The 15,734-nt window shown below is 39.8% G+C and overlaps 1 protein-coding gene across 1 annotated transcript in view; it reads left to right on the top strand.

The window, feature by feature from the left end:
* Window positions 1-15,734, top strand: part of LOC114932392 (serine/threonine-protein phosphatase 4 regulatory subunit 1) — a 113,123-nt gene that overhangs the window by 13,132 nt on the left and 84,257 nt on the right. The window lies entirely within an intron of this gene.

Genomic DNA, 15,734 nt, shown 5'->3' with positions numbered 1-15,734 from the left:
TATTTCGGAATACCGAACGAGTTAGAGAGGGACGCGTCGTCGGGCCGGCACGACGGGTTTGTCCGGATGGTACGCCGTGTCGTTCCGTGTCGGTGTGTATGCACGACATCGACCGGCAGACGAAACAAAATACTGCTAAAATTAATCCGGGCCTTAGGTCATGTCTGCAAGGAGTCTAGACGACGACGACAACGACGACGACGAACGATGAGGACGACGCGAGTCGCCCAAAGTGGACCGAAGCGTGTGGGCGCGAGATACTTTAACGAGTTCTGGTATTTCGACACATTTCCGACTTCCTGCTATACTCGCTCCTTCTCCCTTTTCACTGTATCTCTGCTCCTTCTTTTCCGCTATATTTAACATCTGCTCCTTTCCTATACGTCAGGATTTGTTGCTCGTCTGCAGGCAGCGCGGCAGAAAAATTGCCGAATATTCTTTTTCGTTGGAACAACTAGATTAATCAATTATCAAGGTCTTCAAAATTTATTAATATTATTACTGAAATTTCAATTGGGACATTTTGAATCGTTTTTATATTAACAATCCTCGGAGAAATATGAAATTGAAAATAACATTTTTCTTATATAATAAGAAGTTTTAAATGAAAAAAGAAGGAAAAAGTAAAAAACGTTTTTATGTAATTAAATACTGTTATATCATACATTATCTTGATTTTTGCATTTTCTTTTTTTATTCTCTTTAACCTTTCAAATATTTTCTTATCGTTTACACAATTTTATTTTAATGGCACTATTGGAGAGACGAAGTGAAACTTATTTTTGCTCTTCGGTTGTTGAAATTCAATAGCTTGCCAGAGAGAGCTTTAGAGCTTTCATATCCCCTATGAATCCGTAAGTTACGTAAAAGTCACTTATGTAAATTTAATCGACGCACCGGGCTTTTTATTTATTTAACTTTTTTATCCATATCCATTAATTCCTCTCTCATATAATTTACGAAGTATATATTACGCCCTCGAGTAGTTTTTTCTCCATATAAAAAAAAAAAAGCCGTGGTAAACTTTTGTACTGTATTAAGAAATATCGTTACACTTTATTCCGGCCGTGCACGCCGGAATTCTAATTTTATTCTAAATCGTCGTCGGTATATGTATATACGCCACACGAAAGTCCTTTATCGCAGATTATAACCCTCTAACGTGCACGCCACGAAATTCGATTTGCGCTGTTAGTGATGTGAGCCAGAAGCGACGAAATTTGGTTCGACGATGACTGGGTCGATTCCGGTCGTCGAATATTTGCTATGTGTCGCGCGCCTCTCTATTGCCTCTACTGCGTAGAACAGATAATACGGACATTGTTCGGTGTGAACACAGCTTTCGGCCAGATGGCACGATTTTCCGATGGCACGTTACCCCCTGCTTTTTCTGCGTTCACTCGCCGCTGATTGTTGCTCGCTCCCGCTTTTCATTTGCAACGTCGTTTCCCGATGAGAAATTGCCGATCATTCATTATACGGAGAGATACGTTATTCGTTTATTCATTTATTTATTATATTGTTATATTGTCGCATGTATTTGTCCATTACGGGAATAGTGCAGTTGGTTTCGAAAAAGAGACGGAAATGATATAACGAGCGCACGTTATTTACAAAGTTCCAAGAAATCACTGTTTTATATTAGTCGCGCAATTTTGTCGTTTATACGATGACATCGGGCGTCCAGCTTCAATTAGCAAAAATAAGCGTTCGCCATATATATATATATATATATATATATATATATATATATAGCGCTTAAATGGAAAGGGGGATGCGTCCCCCTCGATAATCGATACTTAATGCTTTGGCATGTGTGGTCTGCGCGATTTCGCCTCGATAAGACTTTAACTCATTTTTAAGGACAGCGATTGTGAAAAGGGTTACGACTCAGTAACGTCACCTTTAATAGCGCCGCGATTGCATGATATTGCGCGACGTAAAGCAACGAAACGGAGCACATTGGCCGCTGCGAATTTTCTAGCACGCTAAACGTTGCACACTCTATGTCAATATGTTTGCATGCGCAAATAACGCGTATTTACCATGGCCCGTGATGCGTGAAAAATGGTTGCTCGTCACTATCGCATGTCGCGCCCGGACAATAGAAAGCATTACGAAGGATTGTTTTTTCAGAAGCCGCGGATAAGGAAGAAGGCGAAAGAGAAAGCTTTCTTTTCGCGAATTACGCGATTGACGTGATTGATTGGAAAATTGCAAGAACGTGGACGAAGGGAAAAAGTGCGCGCAAGGAGAGTCGCTTCGACATTACGAAGTGTCGGTAATCTACAATTAGCCTCCATTGAGAGGGTCCCGAAAGGAATCGTAAAGCCGAGGCACGCGCTTTCGCCCTATGACCATCTGCCGGTCTCGTTCTTTCTACCGGTCGTGTTTCGTCTCACCTTCTCAGCCGGGTCGCTCTTTTTTTTGTCTACACCTTCATTCGGAAACGTAACGCACCGTCGTACGTTAATAACTCCTCAAAACTGTCGCGAGACGAGCAGCGTTGTTTAATGTGACGATATATTATTGCCCTTACATCTGCCACAGAAAATGATCATTAAGGGTCCCTCGCCTCATTAACGTAAAGTTGAAAATACAGGCTGGTAAACTTGTAATAATGCGCTCGTTCTCTCGTCGATTATTGCTTGCATCGTTCATCATGGAAATTTTGCATACATACCTCTTCGCAAAAATAAATGGATATCGCTATTTTACTATTATAAACGAAATTGTTGTATGCACAAGTGAAAATTGCATATAAAAGTTAAATATTTAGATTAAACTCGATTTTTATTTTAATTAGATCTATGAACTAATTTCTCAAAGTAAAATTTGTAGAGATATGAGAGAATTTTTTCGTTTATAGATTTTAATTCGATAACTTTATTTTGCGCGTTGTGAAATATGTTCGGAGGAAGATGTTGAAAAAAATGCGCGCGGCTATTTCTTCCATGTGATGCGCCAAGGGGGGGATTAAGGAATCGACGAGGTTAACGAAGAGGAAGCTGCGGCGAGGGTAGCGCCAACGGAAACAGCTACGAAAACAGTCGCGTCACCGGCAGCAGCCGGCTTTTAGGTCTTTGCTCTCTCGCGCAACTTCTCGCTTTGTGTCTGTCCCGTTCGTCTCTTCTGGTTCCAGCAGGGCCGGGTGTTTTTTTCAAATGTCGATTAAAGCATTTGAAATTCGTAATAAGGAAATTACCAACATATCGATGAAAAAAATTAATTTATCGAATATTATTTTTGCACGAATAAAATTAAAATTTTTCTACTTACAATTAGTATCGCATCATATATGTTTCGAATATGTATACGCAAAAGTCGAATATTAATAGTAAAGTTTTTACGTTTCGAACAAATCTCGATTCAGAAAGTTCTCTATATTTATTCCGAATAAGCGCGATATGTTTTTTCTTTTTAATTTTTTCATAAGACTGCAGACAGACTGTAAAAGATTAATGTAATCCGATAGATAAAACTAAAGAGTTATTATCGGCAGTCAATAAATTTTGAACTAACTTCATCGCAGCTTTCACATACCTATTCAATTTGTTCCAGCGTATTGACAACCATTTTGATTTGCGCGATATGCCATATCCACGGAAAAATATTTCTGACCGGTAATTTTTTTTAAAATAAAACCGATATATATTTTCTATAGTTAAGAAATATTAATATTAAATGACAAATTATATTAGATTCTCTCTCTTTCTGTCAATTTTTTCCGCAAATCACAGTTACGAATAAATATTAACAATAATATATCGTTATTTTTTTAAATGATTCTATAAATGTTTTCAATAATTACGAAGGAAGATAGAGGTCGAAAATTATTTCTAAATAATTTGCAAAATTAAAGAAAATGGTATGCCTTTCCAAAAGTTGTTTGGATTATTCGTAAAGTATCAATACCACTCCTAATATCGATAAGTGAGCATCATTTATCGCGATGGGTCATTCCTGTCCGGCAAAATGGGGGCTTGGGGTGCTCGATGCTCCGGTTACGGCAGTGGCTGCCTGTCTCTCTCTCTCTCTCTCTCTCTCTCTCCACATCCTCCGCACCACCGGCATCGCCGGGAGTAATCCGTGTGCATTTACGACCCTCGCCGGGCGCACGGCCGTAACAACGTGCATGCGTGTCGGTGAGGGGCAGGTGTGTACACTCGGGTAGAAACGAGACTTATCCGTGGGGAGAGAGAAGAGTGACGAAAAAGAGAGCGAGAGAGAGAGGAGGAGTAGCGCGTGCCGCCGTCGACCATCCGGAGGCCAGGTGTAGCCTTTATCCATTTTACTCGCGTTTGTTACCCTCGGACCTCTCCACGATTCCGATGCACCCTCTGGGTCTCGCCGCTTCTGGGGCGCCCTTCGGCCGATGCGAACGTACGGGAAAAGCAACGGAGAGAGAGAGAGAGAGAGAGAAAAGTTGCAGCGATCAACGACCAGCGTTCCTTTGGAACACTAGCTTCGAGATGCGAATTTACACACCGCGCCCCTCGCAAACACGCGCGCGAACGATAACCCCGTGCCATCGTGCGTTTTCATTTCTCCCCCATTTAAATTTTCATGTTTAATTCGTTAATCTTATGCAAATTCGTATAAGACGTTGAGAGTTTCTACAGATTTTAGATTTAGCACGGCTACACAGCTGTGTGGAATTTTACGATTTTGATTTATTAATTATATTGAGGCGATGAATATACAAATTCGATCAGATGAATTATAAGTATTTATTATTGTGTTCTAAAAAAATTATATATATATATATATATTTCAGAAAATTAGTATACGAATAAATGCACGCGATAATTAACATATATAGAATTAAAATAAACATAATGAGTATAGATACGATATAAATTTGAATTTGATGCCAGAATATAAAGCGAAATGTTTCTCAAAATATGTAGTTAACATGCGAGATTGCAACTCGATAACGAGAGAAGATCGGTATTGTTCTATTATTTTGACGAAAGATCGTAGGAAATAGGCACCACCTGGAATTTCAAAAATCCACTCCAGCTGTCGTGTCTGGCGCGATCGACGAGTCTAATCCCAGAGCAGAGGGCGAGGGGGATAATCACGCTCCCCTTCGTCGTCCTTTTCGTCGTTTCCCCCGTCGCTTCACCCCCTCGGAGCGGCACACGCCCACGCGGAAATGACGCCCGCCCCTAAAGTAATCTACGTGACCCCCAATAACGATCTATTCGAGGAGCGTTCTTGCAACGCTGCCGATTTTCCTCTCGATCCTTCGTCATATCCTCGCGAATCCTCATCTGGTTCGAAGATTAAAGGCATTTTTAGGAAAACGAGAATAATTTATTTCACTCAATACGTGCATCTAATTATGCAGGTCCTTTTACGCAATTAATCAGATTATTGCCTAATAATATGTACTAGCTATTGTAACATCGCGGAAATGACTCACGAAATACGCGCGATCGTAGGGTGCATCAGTTAATGGTCGTAATAAAAGGCTTCCGATTCTGTATTTGTTATATGATGCGAAAGTGATATAAGACGATGCACATAATGATATGTAAGAAAAATGATAAACATTTGTAAAAAAGAAACAATTTCACCATGCAATTTTCCGACAAATTCTCTTTAACATCGCATTTACCGAACTTGTCGTTCTTTTACTCCATTTTTCTTTCGCTTTCATCTTAAGCCGACATCGACGAATTCGCGGTATTTTTCTTTTCAATTCCGTCGCGATACTAGGATCAACATCTCTCATCGGTTATCTCGTCGTGAACGTCTCGTAGATTAGGACAACGTTAAAGAACTTCCCTCGGAAAGAAACGCGACGAAAGCCTTTTGACATGCATTAAATACGACGGCAACTAAGTGTTCATCCTTCGCCACCTCTTTCTGCGCTTTTCTCTCTCGGTTACGACGACAGAATCGGACTACTTCATCCTTCGGGAGAACCGAGGACCGAATCTTTTATCAAAAATCATCTTGAGGAATGGTAGATACGAGTACTCTTTTGCATTTGAGAGCCGCTTTCGGAGATAAAAGAAGTTTGAAAAACCAGGACGGGAGAAACTTTGAGCGATTATTTTTGGAGTATCACTTAAAGCTGAAAAGTGCCATACAACATAAAGAGAAGCGTCGAGTTGCTAATTAGAAAATTCGCGCCCGAGGACTAATTTGCTGAACGAAAATTTGCATTGTAAAGTAGAAGAGAATATACTATATATTAGATATTATATTTTTCCCCTAATAAAAAATACATAAATTACTAATAATAATAAATTTAAATTATATAATTACATATATATGCATAAAATATTTAATCATCACGTATTGAGTCTAATAGATAAAAATAATATTTTACTGTCAATTGAGGGTGGTTGTTTCTTGATCTTGTGTATATAGCTCGCGATATAACGAAAAAATAACTTTTGGTAAATGTTGGAGATGTTTGGCAAGAAAGATTTTTCAGATAGTGTAAGTTGATCGACTCGAAGAGGTGATCCATTAGATGATGAAGTTCAACGCCACGGTCAGTTCTTCTTCGAAGAACAGAGGCGAGGCGATTGGCTATCGTATTACAACGCCAGGCTTGCGTTAAACTCGGTAACTGAATATATCTCTCTGCCCAATAGTCGTCAAACGTCCGACAACGATCGAATTTGTCCAGCCAGACATACCGCTTCTGGCGTTCTTTTTTTCTCTTTCTTTCACCCTTATCCGTCTTTCTCTTTCTCTTTTTTTTTTTTCGGTTCGCCACTCCGCTGCCAAAATATATCAGTAGAACGGGTTCTCAACTCGATTGCACGCACACCGCCTCGAGCGTATTGTGTAAACGTATACCTATATAAAAACTGATTTTGGGAATCGAAAAAATCGCACCCCGCTTTTTTATTTTTATAATTTAAATTTATCGTATAGGTATTATTTTTTATTCCTAGATTTTTTTCGAAACATACACGTAGAAATATATTCGCACTTTAGGCGACACATTTGTTCGATTTCAAAGGGAAACTCGATCTCTCGGTCTGCGCGTGACTGTTGATCGCGCAATTGCGGGGTCACACCAGTCGGTCCGCCGCGCCCGAAGGGAAGACAATCGCGCAGCAGGTTCTTAATTGCCGTTGGCACGGTATATACGAGAGTGCGGTAGAGTGAGACGTGCCGTGCGTTCGTGCACGCGCCACGAAGGAAGAGAGAGTCCAGGTGCGAAGTGCGCGCGTCCCGTCCTCGCTCCCTCGAAGCGTCTTAACCACCTTTCGAGTGTTGCGGCACCTCGTGTGGCGCGATCGGCAGCGGGGTTTCGGGGGAGATATAGAGAAAAGGAAGGAGATACAGACACCTCGTAAGGAGAGAGCTCGTTTTAAGGACGCGCAGTGGGCCCCTCCGGTGCCCTGTAGGTCGAGAAACGCGACGCGACGAGACACGCCGCAGGATCGGGGGAGGGTGAGAGAGAGGGTAGAAGGGGGTGGAAGGGGCCTCTCTCTTTCTCTCTCTCTCTAGACAGGGCGGTTTGTGCTACGGGGCAGCTGCAACTGCGCTCGCGAGATACGACTTAGATCGTCGTGGCACGAGCCTTCTTCACGGCATGTGTTTTCTTCGGCTTCTCTCTTCTTTCTCACTCGAGAGGTGGAAAGATCTTTCTACCACTTGCATTTTGCTATTCCAACCCGTCTCTTCGCCCTTCTTACCTTCTGTCTTTCGCTAATGTTGTTTTTGTTTTTCTTTTTCTCGAATTGTGTTTGCAACCATTTTGTTGAATATCGCATCCGGAGAATTATTGAAAACGAGGAGCTAGACAATTCTTAATTTCCCTGAAATGCACCTGCTTTACACACATACACACACACACATATATAGATACTGTTTAAAATAAGAAATGTTCTGCTAATTGTTTCAAAATTATTAATTTAATTGATGGTGATTTTGATTATTCCATTTTAAATATTTTATATACCTAATATATTTATTTCTACCAATCTCATAATATAATTACGGAACATAAATAACTTACATAACATTATTGAAATAATGATTTACCCATATAATTTAGATTTGAAATGTACTTTTTTCCCATTAATATCTACATATGATGATCTTTATTTGTACTCGGAATTGTTTTATTATTACACTTTATCAGTATGCAAGAAGCTATCGCAAGATGTGCATTTCAGAACAGCGATGTTAGTCATTGATGAGATGATCGCAATTTACGAGGGAAATAAAGACTTCATTGCGAAACATTGCATAACATTGTCGATTAAATCGGCTTATTGAATTAAATTCTATCTTTATTGTATCACAATCGCGCAGTATCACATCCATATCTATGCGCATCTCCCTTTTTTTCTTAGCTTACATCATTATTCAATTAACAAAGTATGATTCCTATCGAACGATTGCACATTCTATTCTACCGAGAAAGACAATCCTTAAGTACAGTAATTACGGAATATCAGCTGTCTCTCTCTCTCGAAAGATCGTTTTAATATTTCTTTGCAGGAATAATCGAGCGTAAATATACCTAGTCGTTGTAATCTTCTCGAAACCACCTTGTACGCCATCGCGATTGACGGTATCAAACACGCGAGTCTACCTTCGTGCGTAACTAATGATCCCTATTGATAATGACGAGAGTAGGCGCGTCCGATCTCTGCATATTGCACTCCGCAAATTATGAAACTCTGCCGCCGATATCCAATCGACTAATCAACGTGTCATGGAATTCGATTAATGTGACGATTACTTCCCAATTAATACGAGGAATAATTATCGAATGCATATTCTGGAGAGAAATTAATTTTTTCACGCACATAAATGCATCAGTCGATCCCAAAATCGCCGTTTTAATTTGACGATAAAATTATCGTCGCAATTATTTTTCTTAATTCGAAGCACAGTCTTATGGACGATCGCGAATAACGAAATATCTTTTATGTCCCATTAAATTTTATGGACGCGATAAAATAATAAAATCTTATCGATATCTCGACAGAGGCGGTTCGATTTTATTTTCGAGAATTTTAATTCGAGCAAAAAGAGAACGTATAATTGATATTTAAATATTAAAAATTATATCACAGGGAGCGTAATACCTCGTACCATAACCACTCATCTTGTTTGACATATCTTATCCATATATGAGCTTTATTCTATATACGGGATAGAAAATTCGTTCCTTTCTCGCATGGACATCTGGTAACAAAGTTCGCGGACGCGGAAAAATTAATGCACTTTTTCCCGGCATTCTGGCGAACCTCGCGCAAGCGTGCTACGAGAGAAGAAAAAAAAATAAGATCGGTACCTTTCTCTCCCTCTCCTACCTGCCCCTTCTTCCCTACACCTCGCAATAGCATCTGCCGCGGTCTTCGATGAAGTGATTTCTTAGTGCACCTTTTCCCTCCCTCTTCCTTTTCCTCGCAGCAGCGCGTGCATCGCTCCGGGGTACTGGCCCCGACGGGCCCTATGGGAGGAACCGAGAAATTTAGATTAGGTGCAGGTAGCCAGGTTGTGCGTGCGCTGCCGGTACATTTACTTTTCTGCCTTCTCCATCTTGCTGACTCTCCGAGCCGCTCCTCTTCTATGACGCGGCCAACATCGGTTTTTCATCATTGAACTCTTTCCGTCCTATTTTCTCCACCTCTCTCTTTCTTTCCCTCTCTTGACGAAGAAATCGACCAAGTAGCAGCCGTCCGGGCAGCTTCCTTTACGCGCGTATATACGAACGACATTGACAGGAACCCGGGTTACCATCCTTCGTATCGCAGCTGACACGCACGCGCCACGTGGTTACCCAGCAGGCACCATGCATCGTATATGTGTGCATGTATACAAGGTACTTTGATCCACGGATTATCCTCAAACAATTTAAGGTTGATTTTCTTACCGAAATTTTAGCGGACGCTACATATGTTCTCTGTCGCCATTTTTTTTTTTTTTTTTTTTTTATAGATTTCTGAATATCTTAAACTAGCGCTTAAGTTAGGGCAATATATTGTTCTGTGGCATGATATCTATTATATGTTAATTATTGCATTCATTGCTCTCTTTGCACCATGCATCGTATATGTGTGCATGTATACAAGGTACTTTGATCCACGGATTATTCTCAAACAATTTAAGGTTGATTTTCTTACCGAAATTTTAGCGGACGCTACATATGTTCTCTGTCGCCATTTTTTTTTTTTTTTATAGATTTCTGAATATCTTAAACTAGCGCTTAAGTTAGGGCAATATATTGTTCTGTAGCATGATATCTATTATATGTTAATTATTGCATTCATTCCTCTCTTTTCTTACATCGTAGTAATTTCATAAAGATATGCCGATAGGAAACGAAATATATCGCGGTATCTACAATATTTCGCTAAAATCTATTTTATAATTTTTTCTTATTTTTGAATGATTTTGTGATATCGTTGGGTAAATAATGAATAATAAATAAATTCTGTATATTTCAATTCCTATCTATATTATCCTCGAAGATTATAATAAACTCAAACCGAAGAGAAAATATTAGTATACAATAATAACTTGTTTTGATATTGGTAGACGTGCCGGGAGAGAACTGGTTGCTTTTACTCGTGACGCGAATGTAAATACAATATACAGGTATATGTACATGTACATAATGTTTGTCATAACGTTAAGATGCTCCAACCTTCAAGGAGATTGCTGGACAACGCGTGTCCGATATCAATATTTTCGATGTCACGAGCACGCGTTATACGCGAGAATGTCACGATTCCGGATAGTGCGAGAAGGAATCTTTCTCGTACGCGAAGGGCTCGCTTCTCCAGGCGCACAAGGGTCGATGGTTATCTGACTTCCTGTCCGTTCGTATGCCCTGCGTATACGTGCTTTCGCGGTCGAACGAAAAAGAGCGACAGGAGAAAGAGAGGAGGCGGCGGCGGCGAGAGCAATAAAAGCCGGCCAAATAAATACAAAAGATAATCGACACCGCGCAGACAGTCGTGCGAGCAGCGGAGGCTCATCCCCCATCTTCTCCGGGTTACTCTTTTTTACTTTTTCCGTCCGACTAGCATCTGTCGGTTCTGCTGAGTCTCCGCGGCGAGGCAAGAAACGCATATTGCCGCCAAAAGCGACGGCACAACAGGAAAACAAGCCTCTCGTTTCGCTACCGGCGCGTTTACTTTGACGTATATTACGGTCAAATCGACAAGATTCGGAAAAAGAAGCGCGCCTCAATTTTATAATTTTCACCGTGAAAAATCATTTTTCCATTTTTTCTATTTATGTCTTCTCTGTCCCTTTAAATAGTTAACCATTTTTTTTTTTCATACAACGTTATATATAATATTCTTTAATAAATCGCTGTAGGGACGTTTGCCGAACCCGCCGTGAATTTCAACACGATCGTTAAGAGGCGCGTGCCCGTTCGATGCGTAGCGCATTTACATTTTTTACGTATTGCCACTTATTATGCCGCAGCCGAACGAGAGTGTCGAAGTATCTTAGTCAACGGCTCTCCGGAAAAAGGAAGAAAACGAACGAGAAGGAGTATATAGCGCGATGCGAAAGGGAAAGAGAGAGAGAGAGAGAATGATGGGTCGAGGGGTTGTGGAGCCCGGGCACGTGACCGGAAGGCGGGGGGCAAAACGGCGCACGCGCCGTCGTCCTCCACCTGGCGCATCACCTGCTGCCCCCTGCTTAAGCCTCCCTGTCTCCATCTTCCTCTTCTCCTCCGTTCTCCTACTCCTCCGCGTCTATCCTCGTCTTCTCTGCCCTCTCACTCTGTCATCTTCGATTCTGCCCAACCCTTCGGCATGTTGAGCTTTCCTCTTGCGAGCCATCCCCCGCCTCTCTCTCTCTCTCTCTCTACCCGGATGGCAGGCGATATTAAATGCACTTTCGCATATTACGTTTAATTATGATCCATATTTACATCCTACATTTAGTAGATTATTTAAATAATCTAACGCGGTTGATCTGAAAATTAATTTAAATACTAATCTGTCGACAAATATTTTTTTTTTAATATTGTAGTTATAAAATTCTAATGAAAGAAAAAAATGGCATTTTCTCAATCAAACCATCTGGGGCCTTCTACAAATTGTATTTATTAATTTATTTTCTGGCAAAGATTCTGAGAGACACAAGGCAGTCCTGCCTCGAGATCTCGAAGGACGTGACGTTAAATCAGCTGCCGCGAGACACGAATTTTTCTATCTAACGCATAATTAGACGTCGCGTTACAAAGATGATTGAGCTCCTTGTAGAACGATGACGATGACTCATAATGAAGATGACGACCATAGCGTGTTGCGCAATTATAGAGTGAGTCAGGACGCGCGTTGAGGGAAGCGCACAGCGCCAGGTGACAGATGCGCGTGTCTTCGGATGCTTTCCTGTATACTTACAGGGCATCCCGTAATGAGCGAATCCATCCGTAACACACGCGGCTCGGAAGGATAACGGGAAAAAAATTTCAACCAATATTTAATCAAACTTGCCATTAGCGCTTGTGGATTCTCAATAATCATTCATCTTGAGGTGATCTTTGAAATTATGCGGAAGCGAGAACATACACGCGTTTTTGCGATCTTGCATTCATATATACGCACATTTTTTTCAATCATGCTGACTCGATAAAATATTAGCATGTGAGATATGATAGATTATTGAAACTTGCAGCTATATGTATGTAGAACTTTGTAGATTTCGTTAATCGCTCTCTGTCGCATTTATGATATTTAGAGCTTTAATGCACATAATAATTGTAGGGGCCAGTCGTACAACTGTTTTTTTTTTTTTCGTTACTAATGACAGTGATGATGACTGACATAGATAATGATAAGATATAGTAAATGCGGGTTTTATATTTAATTTGAAAAGCAAAGAAGAGAGAAAGGGGAACGAACCACAAGCGACGATTGATTCAAAATCGAGCCAGATGCAACTGCACGTCACAACACGATCGCTTTCGAAGATTGTAAGTTATCGAAAAGAGATCGGTGGACATTAAGCTATCATACAACGACACGAGATCATTGTCCCGATCGCGACAAGCTGGCATGCCGGCTGCGACGTGGATGCCAAAGAACGCCTCCTGCCAAATCGGTCTTCCGCAAACATGGCCGACAAAATAAAAAGAATATCTTCGCGAGTAGCCAGTGATATTAACGACAGATGAATCATTTCTCCGTAGCATAGGAATTTATTATTTCTTGTCGAAACACGAGAAATGACACATATTTTATTTTTCTTGTTTTCTTTTTTTATGTCGAACGATGAATGGAAAGAAATATAACGAGACTTTAATTTTTTTAATTTTTGATCTTTGAATTGTTAGTACATTTCTTTTGCATGACTAAAATCGATTTTGTCTTTCTTTTTGTTGCAGGTAAGTTTTTCAAAATAGAACAATATTATTTCGGATTTTCGGATATTCATCAGGAGCGTGATTTCATTTGGAAGATGTGAGTAATTGGTCTATTAAAGAAAATGCATTTCCTATTCTATTTTTCCCCATCCTAATTTATGCTGCGTGTATTAATTTTCGCATTTTAAGATTATTAACGTGTTTTTTTTTGTCGATAATATCGAATTATACTTGCTATAACTTTTATTAATTTTTTTATATCTATTTTTTTGTTCTAAATTAGAACATTTATCATTGTCGAATTTTATTTCAAACTCTCGATATTTAATTTTCCAAGCTCTTTTATAGAATTTTTTATTTTTTGTGCGTGTGTAATATTTTTTATATTTATTTTTTACTTTTTATTTTATTTTATTTATATATTTTTTCGTCTCTTGCGCGATTTTTCGCTGGATCCACTTGGTCCTATTTGACAGTCCATAGATGACGATCTCGCCACTGTTATTCGCTGACGAAAGTGAATGCGTTGGTCGCGGTTTGCACGTGGGAGTTCCCGTTATTTGGGTCGCATCGACCGCTCTCTTTCTATCTCTCTCTTTCTCTTTTTCCTTTTCTTTCTGCTCCGCCACCGACACAAGCGTAATATATTGCTCTCACTTTTGTGTGTGTCCATTATTTTTTCTATCTATTTCTTTATATCTCAATTCATTGTACGTCCGATAATATTTGTCGTCCAAAACAAAACCAGCAAAAGAATGATGCTTTGATACAAAAGTAAAGATAGACTTATTTTGCATATATAGACACATATTTAATTGGTAAATATAATTTTAAATTATTTAAAGAATATAGTGAAAAACACATCGATGTTGGGATATATCTATCTTTAGTTATCGCTTAGTTATCACTCTCAAGGTATCGAAAGAGGATGTAGATACTCCGTCAAGTATCGGCTGTCATCCTTGATTCGCCGATTTATTCGTGCAGTTAGGTCGCGCGTGCCGCTTGATCGAGCCTGAATCGTCGTCGTCGTCATCATCCGTTGTGAATGAATTCGTTATCTGAGGAAACGGTTGCGATTCGCCTTGCTCTGCTGTGAACCGTGTTGAGATAAGTCGCGTCACGAAAGGGTGAAGACACAAGCCGAACGCATGGAATTTACGTATGGATTACGCAGATGCGTATCCTTTCGATAATTTCTCGAACAATTTTATCAATTATGTCATACCACGATTCTAATCGCACAAAAGTATGCGATATATGAGAGATTATAAGAGGGAGTGACTTAAGTATTATCGAATTTTTTTTACTTTGCGAGCCAAGTAGTTTCTTGATAAATATATTTATTATCACAATTGCATTTTATGCAGCTAGTATAAAAGAAAAAATTATCCTACATTCAAGGTATTAGTTTTATTTGTCGATCTTAGAAAACTCGATACAAACTTGCTCAATCTCTCAAGAATTTTCGAGCTCTATCTGTTTCACTTTAGAGAAGAATCTCGTTCTGTCGAGGTCCCTCCCGAGATTACTAGTATCGTGCGCACGCACGAGATCGCTTGCGTTAAACTGTACGCACTCCTCGGCGAGAGCGCGCGATTCAATGTCGCGCCCGAAGCAGTCAACAACAAAATGTGTAACCGCTAAAAATACTCTCTTCCTTTCCGTCGTCTTCGTCCTCCTCAATACGGCTTCGTTCATGACTTTTCGTCTTTCTTCCTTCACGCCGCGCTCACCGTTTTCGCGTCAGACGAATCCGTTCTGGACCGTATACGCAGCTGATTACGACAAACAACGCGTTCGGAAGCCGTGGCTGTAAAAATAATCCCTCGATTACGAAAATAACATTTTGTGTTTGAATTTTTTTCGGATGATTTGACGGTGCTTGGAAAAATGGATTATCTTTCGAAACTATCGCAATTGCTACAATTTTATTTTCCAGAAACTTAAATTTGAAATCGAGAAAAGGAAAAGAGGTTGTTTTAATTATGCAACTGTTTGAGAAAACAAAACTTTTTTATAATAATGCACGAACTTTGTTATTTTTTGAAACATAACGAGCAGCTATCGCTAATACAAAGTTCTTCTTTTGTAAACTATCAAACATATACATATGCGATATGACGACAATTGTAATTAATGTCAATGACGATGTTATCAAATAACATCGAACCTTTGGAGCGTAGATTTGACGTTATCGCGAGATTCATTCGCGTCATAAAAGTATGTACGTGGCAGATAAGAGGAATTATTCGTTTGCGCCAATTATTGGTTTGCGCCAACCATGATATTGCTCTATTTCACAAGAGAGAAAAAGGGAGATAATATCTCTCTATCAGATGTAGATTCGCAAAACATGTAAAAACTCGAAAAAATATGCGGAAGTTAAATAAATCTTTAAATCTTAAAAAAA

Source organism: Nylanderia fulva, unplaced genomic scaffold (assembly GCF_048542155.1).
Source record: "Nylanderia fulva isolate GAGA-0341 unplaced genomic scaffold, ASM4854215v1 Scaffold13, whole genome shotgun sequence".
Lineage (NCBI taxonomy): Eukaryota > Metazoa > Arthropoda > Insecta > Hymenoptera > Formicidae > Nylanderia > Nylanderia fulva.
The sequence above is the reverse complement of the archived record's forward strand: the minus strand, read 5'-3'. Positions and strand labels throughout refer to the sequence as shown.